Source organism: Cherax quadricarinatus, chromosome 80, assembly GCF_038502225.1.
Source record: "Cherax quadricarinatus isolate ZL_2023a chromosome 80, ASM3850222v1, whole genome shotgun sequence".
Classification (NCBI taxonomy): Eukaryota; Metazoa; Arthropoda; class Malacostraca; order Decapoda; family Parastacidae; genus Cherax; species Cherax quadricarinatus.
Genome location: NC_091371.1, coordinates 11697724 through 11707484, shown reverse-complemented (window position 1 = coordinate 11707484; position 9761 = coordinate 11697724).

Genomic DNA, 9761 nt, shown 5'->3' with positions numbered 1-9761 from the left:
TCACCACTCTCGGAGCAGGGCCATGGGCCAGGCTCGTCTGGTGCTTGCCTGGTCAACTAGGCTGTTGCTACTGCTGGTCCGCTACCCCACACATCCATCACAGCCTGGTTGATCTTGTAAGCAGGTGATGATAAGTGAGGTGGGTGTGCCGTATCTTCAATCAGCGGAGAGTCCTGTAGAAAGAGGCGTGCCAGATACGCATCTTGCTAAGCACTGTAGAGTCTGCTGCTTGTCTGTAGTGCCCACCAGGACCCCCACTGTCACATCACGTGATACTTGCCCAGAAAGTCAGTGTCAGGGATACACTGCTGAAGAGTACACTGAATACAGCATGCAAAGAATGAAGTAAGAGGGGAGAGGAGAAACGGTGAAGGAGATGAGAGGAGAGGGGAAGGAATGAGAATAGAGGAGATAAGAAATGGAGGGAAGTGAATAGGAAGAGAGAGAACAGAAAAAGGATAAGTGGAAAGGGCAGGGGATAACGAGAAGAGTTAACAGGGTAATATGGAAGTGCATGAGAAGGGAAGGGAGGATATGAGACAGAGGGATGAGAAAGGAGGGAAGACATAAGATAATAAGGCAAACAACAAGATGAGACAACAGAGCAGGGGATGAGACGTAGGGAGGAGGGGAGTGTGTCCCCGGGACAGTCAACAAGTCAACACAGTCACCACCAACTTGCCTTAACTCATATAATAAAAGACAAAGTTACGAGTGTCGACCATACCATACACGCCTATCCGAGTTACCAAAGTTGTACAACAAACTTCATTATAGAATTTATGGTGAGTGTGACCGTTAAGGAGCTGGGGAGTGCATAGCCTAAGTTTTATGGCAGTACAGACACACCACAAGTGCAAGGAAGCCCTTTTTTTCAGCCCCATGTTGTTATATGTCATAGTAATATCTATTACATCTGTTGGTGTAGGGGATGACCATACCTTATCTTCACAAATAATGAGGACCTGATAAGAGACAAGAATATCAAAAACAACTAATTCCGATCACAACCTAATCGAAGTCCAGACGTACATGTATAGGGGTCCTGATCAGCAGAATGCATGTACCTGTGAAGGTGTCTTCACAAAATACAACTTCAACAACAAGAACATCAACTGGGACCAGGTAAACCATGTCCTAAACGAAACATGTTGGGAAGATATCTTAAATGACATGGATCCAAACCAGTGCCTTGAAAGGATCAACTTCCTGGCAGCTGAAGTATGTTCTAGGCATATTCCCCTAAGAAAAAAGAAGAGCAGGAGTAAACTGGAAAGAGAAAGACGCTCCCTCTACAGAAGACGACGAAGAGTCACTGAGCTCCTCAGGAGTGCTAGAATATCTGATACACGAAAGGAGGCGCTGACCAGGGAAGTGGGAACTATCGAACTTAAGTTAAATGACTCTTACAGGAACCAGGAGAGACAGGAGGAGCTTAAAGCTATTAGTGAAATTGAAAGAAATTCAAAATATTTCTTTTCATATGCCAAAAACAAGGCAAACGCCACATCTAGTATCGGGCCCTTACTCAGACAGGATGGGACTTACACAGATGACAACAAGGAAATGAGTGAAATATTGAAATCCCAGTACGACTCTGTGTTTAGTGAACTACTAATCGGTCTGAGGATCGACGACCCAAATGATTTCTTCATGAGTCTCAAAACTCCATAAATGTATGCCAGATTTCCGACATTACCCTAACTCCGATAGATTTCGAAAAAGCCATTGACAACATGCCCATGCACTCAGCTCCGGGCCCAGACTCGTGGAACTCTTCGTTAAGAACTGCAAGAAACCCCTCTTGCGTGCCCTAAGTACACTATGGAGGAGGAGCTTGGACATGGGTGGAATTCCACAGTCACTTAAAACAACGGATATAGCCCCACTCCATAAAGGTGGCAGCAAAGCATTAGCTAAGAACTATAGACCAAAAGCTCTGACGTCCCACATCATAAAAATCTTTGAAAGAGTGCTAAGAAGCAGGATTGCAAATCACCTGGATTCCCAAAATCTGCACAATCCAGGGTAAAACGGGGGTTCAGGGCAGGTCGCTCCTGCCTCTCACAACTACTGGATCACTATGATATGGCCTTGGATGCACTGGAAGAAAATCAGAATGCAGATGTAATATACACAGACTTTGCAAAAGCATTTGACAAATGCGATCATGGCGTAATAGCCCATAAAATACGTGCTAAAGGAATAACTGGGAAAGTGGGGAGATGGATCTTCAACTTCCTAACAAATCGAACACAAAGAGTAGTGGTCAACAGAGTTAAATCGGAGGCTGCCATAGTGAAGAGCTCTGTTCCACAAGGCACAGTACTCGCCCCCGTCTTATTCGTTATCATCTTATCAGACATAGACAGAGATAGACATCACAGCACCGTATCATCCTTTGCGGATGATACTAGGATCTGCATGAGGCTGTCATCTGCTGAGGACGCGGTTAACCTCCAAGAAGATATATACAAAGTTTCCCAGTGGGCAACGGTAAACAATATGATGTTCAATGAGGACAAATTCCAACTACTCCGTTATGGAAAACTGGAGGAGATAATAACTAGAACAGATTATACTACAGACTCCGGCCATACAATAGAGCGGAAAAATAATGTAAGGGACCTGGGAGTAGTAATGTCTGAGGATCTCACTTTCAAGGATCACAACAGTGCCACGATCACAAGTGCAAAGAAAATGATAGGATAGATAATGAGAACGTTCAAAACGAGAGATGCCAAGCCAATGATGATCCTTTTCAAATCACTTGTTCTCTCTAGGCTGGAATACTGCTGTACATTAACATCTCCATTCAAAGCAGGTGAAATCGCAGATCTAGAGAGTGTACAGAGATCCTTTACTGCACGTATAAGTTCTGTCAAGCACCTTAACTACTGGGAACGCTTGGAAGCACTTGACTTGTACTCGTTGGAACGCAGGAGGGAGAGATATATCATAATCTACACTTGGAAAGAATGGTCCCAAATCTGCACACAGAAATCACTCCCTACGAAAGTAAAAGACTGGGCAGGCGATGCAAAATGCCCCCAATAAAAAGTACGGGCGCCATTGGTACACTAAGGGAAAACACCATAAGTGTCCGGGGCCCAAAACTGTTCAACAGCCTCCCATCAAGCATTAGGGGAATTACCAATAAACCCCTGGCTGCCTTCAAGAGAGAGCTGGACAGATACCTAAAGTCAGTGCCGGATCAGCCGGGCTGTGGCTCGTACGTTGGACTGCGTGCGGCCAGCAGCAACAGCCTAGTTGATCAGGCCCTGATCCATAGGGAGGCCTGGTCATGGACCGGGCCGCGGGGGCGTTGATCCCCGGAATAACCTCCAGGTAACCATCGCGACCCACTAACACACCAGGTCACCTAAACTGTAATATTACAAGAATAAGAACTAAAATCTTAAAAAAAAAAAACTAAAAAAAAACTAAGTGTATACTGAATGTAAGTGTAAAAAAAATTATAAACCACTTCACATGTTCATGAAAAAGAAAGGAAACGCCAGCAACCTGCCGGAGTGCAAAACATTTTAATTGTCTTTCACTTCACACTAGTATGAGTGGAGAGCAGTGTCTCCCTGGTCCTGGTGTAGAAAGACACTATACACAGCTTCAAGAACAGATGTGATCAGCCTGGAATAAGTAAATCCCGTCGATAAGCACTAAGAGGCGGGGCCAGCAGTTATGACTCGACTCGTGCAATCATAACTAGGAGAGTACTAAAATAATGAAGTCTGTGAGGATATTTTATTAAGAATGCACTCGAAATAGTGGATTCAAGTTGGGTAAATCTAGATACGTACAGTTCTTACTAGTACAGGAGGGCCCTCCACAGGTGCTGTACATGCGGGGCCCTCTTGTACTGTCTTGCTACTAGTGGGCGCATGTGGACACATGTACAGTAGTACAGGACTTACCGTGCACAACGCCTGTACGGCTTCCTTGCCTCTGATAAGTTCCGAGAGTTTATCTTCTCCCGGAGTCCGGCCTTTAGGCCAGGTTCCTCTGGTGCCTGCCTGGTCAACCTGGCTGTTGCTGCTGGTTGTCCGCTGACCTTGGCGGGTACTCTGTTGAAGTCCTTCACCATCACATCACACTCTTACATTACACTACACCATCATACCACACCCTTACATTACACTACACCATCACACTACACCATCACACTACACCACCACACCACAGCCTCACACTACACCATCACACCACAGCCTCACACTACACCATCACACCACAGCCTTACACTACACCATCACACCACAGCTTACACTACACCACACCCTCACAATACACCATCACACTACACTAACAATACACCATCACACCACACCATCACACCACACTACACCATCCCAACAATACACAGACACGCACAGTTCGTCCTAGTTTAGCATTTGCAGCAACAAAACTAACGTAAATTCAAGACAAGTGTTTGCCTGACACACACCAATTATCCTCCACAGGTAATCTAGAAAAGTTTTCACAAAAAAACTTCCAGTTGGCAGGTGAGTGTGATTAAAGGTCGATGATGGCAGCACTATACTGTGGAGCCTTGCAGCACTATACTGTGGAGCCTTGCAGCACTATACTGTGGAGCCTTGCAGCACTATACTGTGGAGCCTTGCAGCACTATACTGTGGAGCCTTGCAGCACTATACTGTGGAGCCTTGCAGCACTATACTGTGGAGCCTTGCAGCACTATACTGTGGAGCCTTGCAGCACTATACTGTGGAGCCTTGCAGCACTATACTGTGGAGCCTTGCAGCACTATACTGTAGAGCCTTGCAGCACTATACTGTGGAGCCTTGCAGCACTATACTGTGGAGCCTTGCAGCACTATACTGTGGAGCCTTGCAGCACTATACTGTGGAGCCTTGCAGCACTATACTGTGGAGCCTTGCAGCACTATACTGTGGAGCCTTGCAGCACTATACTGTGGAGCCTTGCAGCACTATACTGTGGAGCCTTGCAGCACTATACTGTGGAGCCTTGCAGCACTATACTGTGGAGCCTTGCAGCACTATACTGTGAAGCCTTGCAGCACTATACTGTGGAGCCTTGCAGCACTATACTGTGGAGCCTTGCATCACTATACTGTGAAGCCTTGTAGCACTATACTGTGGAGCCTTGCAGCACTATACTGTGGAGCCTTGCAGCACTATACTGTGGAGCCTTGCAGCACTATACTGTGGAGCCTTGCAGCACTATACTGTGGAGCCTTGCAGCACTATACTGTGGAGCCTTGCAGCACTATACTGTGGAGCCTTGCAGCACTATACTGTGGAGCCTTGCAGCACTATACTGTGGAGCCTTGCAGCACTATACTGTGGAGCCTTGCAGCACTATACTGTGGAACATTGCAGCACTATACTGTGGAGCCTTGCAGCACCATACTGTGGAGCCTTGCAGCACCATACTGTGCAACCTTGCAGCACTATACTGTGGAACCTTGCAGCACTATACTGTGGAACCTTGCAGCACTATACTGTGGAACCTTGCAGCACTATACTGTGGAGCCTTGCAGCACTATACTGTGGAGCCTTGCAGCACTATACTGTGGAGCCTTGCAGCACTATACTGTGGAGCCTTGCAGCACTATACTGTGGAGCCTTGCAGCACTATACTGTGGAGCCTTGCAGCACCATACTGTGCAGCCTTGCAGCACTATACTGTGGAGCCTTGCAGCACTATACTGTGAAGCCTTGCAGCACTATACTGTGGAGCCTTGCAGCACTATACTGTGGAGCCTTGCAGCACTATACTGTGGAGCCTTGCAGCACTATACTGTGGAGCCTTGCAGCACCATACTGTGGAACCTTGCAGCACTATACTGTGGAGCCTTGCAGCACTATACTGTGGAGCCTTGCAGCACTATACTGTGGAGCCTTGCAGCATTATACTGTGAAGCCTTGCAGCACTATACTGTGAAACCTTGCAGCACTATACTGTGGAGCCCTGCAGCACTATACTGTGGAGCCTTGCAGCACCATATTGTGGAACCTTGCAGCACTATACTGTGGAGCCTTGCAGCACTACACTGTGGAACCTTGCAGCACTATACTGTGGAGCCTTGCAGCACTATACTGTGGAGCCTTGCAGCACTATGCTTTGGAGCCTTGCAGCACTATACTGTGAAGCCTTGCAGCACTATACTGTGGAACCTTGCAGCACTATACTGTGGAGCCTTGCAGCCCTATACTGTGGAGCCTTGCAGCACCATACTGTGGAACCTTGCAGCACTATACTGTGGAGCCTTGCAGCACTACACTGTGGAGCCTTGCAGCACTATACTGTGGAGCCTTGCAGCACTACACTGTGGAGCCTTGCAGCACTATACTGCGGAGCCTTGCAGCACTATACTGTGAAGCCTTGCAGCACTATACTGTGGAGCCTTGTAGCATCATACTGTGGAGCCTTGCAGCACTATACTGTGAAGCCTTGCAGCACTATACTGCGGAGCCTTGCAGCACTATACTGTGAAGCCTTGCAGCACTATACTGCGGAGCCTTGCAGCACTATACTGTGGAGCCTTGCAGCACTATACTGTGGAACATTGCAGCACTATACTGTGGAGCCTTGCAGCACTATACTGTGAAGCCTTGCAGCACTATACTGCGGAGCCTTGCAGCACTATACTGTGAAGCCTTGCAGCACTATACTGCGGAGCCTTGCAGCACTATACTGTGGAGCCTTGCAGCACTATACTGTGGAGCCTTGTAGCATCATACTGCGCAGCTAATTACATCCGCAGACAAACACAAATATTTACACCACGGTACAATTACACAAGTATTTATCAAAGACACACACAATTAACTGATGCACGCCAGTCATGGTTGTAAACACTGGTGAAGGCTTCACACACCATGCCTGCCCACACATTACACTTCAGAGGCACCGCTGCTGTGCTTGCTACCTCATGTTTCCGGGAAGCACCGCCCCCGTGGCCCGATCTCAGACCACGTCTCATAAATTGGAAAGGAAATATTACAGGACTACAAACTGTTAAGAAACACATAGTAAGGTAAGATACGTGCATTCCGAATGTAAGCAGGAGTTTGCAAGATTTACCTACCATCATGTAACCAGAAACAAAAAAGCAATCATGCCAGAGTACAAAACATTTAACAGGCTTCCGTTTCACACTCCTGTTACAGGATAGTAGTATCTATTTAGTTATATACCAATCTAATACATTTTGGGCCCCTATTTTTGCATATACTTTCTACACAGATTTGGCATTAGAAATGGAATATCAAAAACGATATTAACATGTAAGTTTGTGCGCAAGGACTAAATTATCTCCTCTAGGAAGATATATAAATATGTTTAGGAATATTACAGGACTAAAAAGTATTACAAAACACACGGGAAAGTAAGATAAGTAAATACTGAATGTAATGGTGTGTGTTGTCTGGCATTTATCTCATATGGTTCCGATAGCTGACTTCTGCTGGGTAATAAATCGTCAAATAACCCACGCTTACTACATGGAACTTTAGATGGCGTTTCGGTCCGTCCTATACTTGATAATGATCAAGGACAGACCGAATCATTTAAACTTTTCTCTACTAAATATAGGTTATAATTATCTGTGGAGTGTTCCAGCCATTGGAGCTTTGTCAAGCCAGTCGGCTTGACAAAGTTCCTGGAGAGCGAAACGTTGCCACAATAAAATGTGGCAATAGTTGCATCTGTGTCCTTTTGTTTACGACAGAAGGTCGGTGCTTCAAAACAGAAGAAAGTGGTATCACGAGATAACAGTATTGATTTGAGGTATTGGGTAGCATTTGGTATATCAATGACATAAAAGATGAATAACTGAAAACCCAGAAAGCCGCCTTACGGGACACCAATGTTCAATGTTATGCTGGAAGTAGTCGTATCTTCTATAGTTGTGTTGGTGCCTCTCAATGGGGTGAAATTGGACAACAATACAATGAGTGACCTCAGACGCCATATTGCTTTAAAGAATCTTATTGTGCTCGATATTAACAAAAGCCTTTCCACGTGAATACATATTGACTTCACAAGTGTTGTGCAGATTATATATGTTTTTTTTTTTTTTGCATTTTATTCAGGCGTTATTTGAACTCTTTGAAAGTCTGAATCAATACTAGCAGGAATTACGTATGTGTTCTGCTACATAATTTAAGAGGCTATAAATCACTCTTAGCACATATTCCATTAGGTTACATATGTACATGAATATGCTAGCACCCTAGTGTTGAATTGTGGTCATGGCACTCTGAAAGCAGTGGTAGTAGTGGTCTAACACCTCATTTAGTCTTACAGAATATTCAACTAGTCAAGACTGCAGTAGTCACAAATTTGACAGTTATCCATCGCTACTGATACCACTCCCTCAGAATCTTCCTCAAAATGGACTATTAACACTTTATATAGCAATATTCTAGCTTAGAGAGAACAAAGGATTTGAAAGAGCATCGTTGACGTGACATCTGTTGTTCTGAGGGATCTAGGTATCCAGTACATCATTTTCCTCTTGGCTGTGATGATAACCTTGCTGTGATCTTTAATGTGAAATCATCTAACATTACAACTCATAAGTCTCACATTAGACCCCCACTATACTCTCATCCATTTTTTATTTACTATTTTTTCTGTATTAGAGTAGTTGAAATTTGTCCCCAATGAACATCAAATTGTCTCTGTCCCACTGGAAGACTTACGTTTATATCAGCATTGGCTTGCTCTGTTCGCAATGGACATTACATTGTTTTAATGTATATCTCTACAGTAAATATGACTCACGAAATCGTAATGACACGATTGCAAACAAACCAACGACAAGCAAACGAATCTTATTGTGGCTAGCTGGTCTAGTGGCTAACGCGACGGGCTGGAGTTTTGAGACTCTAACCGCGGGTTCAATCCCGGCCGGGGTATGGTTTTTCTACAGTAAATAGTCAGATATGAGAATGAGAACAGTCTCTATTTCACTCTGTTCTCTATTACGCTATGGGTTCTGTTTATTAGGAAGTTAAATATACATCTGCCCACTTTTCCAGTTATTCCTTTGCACACATTTTGTGCAGTACACCACTGTCGCATTTGTCTGAGGTTTCTGGAGAGTGTGTGTCCATTACATCTGCATTTTGTTTGTCTTCCAGTGTTTCCAAGACCATGTAATGACGATCAAAGTAGTCTAGGAGATGGAACCAGAATCTAAGCCTCTATCCCCCGCAAACACATCTCAGCAAGTACAAATAAATACACATACACACTTGGATGAGGCAGTGGCAGAGACTAAATATACAGCTTCAAGAGTTGATAGGAAAAAGCTTAAGAGGCCAGAAATCTGCGTTGCCAATCGAAGTGGTCTAGAGGCAGGGCCAAGAGAGGAGCCTCGACCCCTGCAAACACAATTCGGTGAGTACAATCACTTTCTCACACTCTCTCGTGCTCTCGCTGGCTCACTCAACATGGAAAAATCTCTTGGCTATTTCCCCAGGCAGTGAACGCTCTCCATCACTCAAATGGTTCCTTGGATAAGATCAAATATATCCCACGTAATTCCCTCAACAGCCCTGGATTTTCACTCCATAAAACAAAACCACAATTTTACACAATTTCACTTACAGCAAACTACATACGTCTCCCTTAATCCCGTGCCATTCTCAGGATTTTACACTCCATAAAAAGCCAAAGCCATTCCACTCGGTCCTGCGACCATCAAACTGTGGCGAACGGAGGGTAGGAGAGGGATGGGAGGGGTGTGAGAG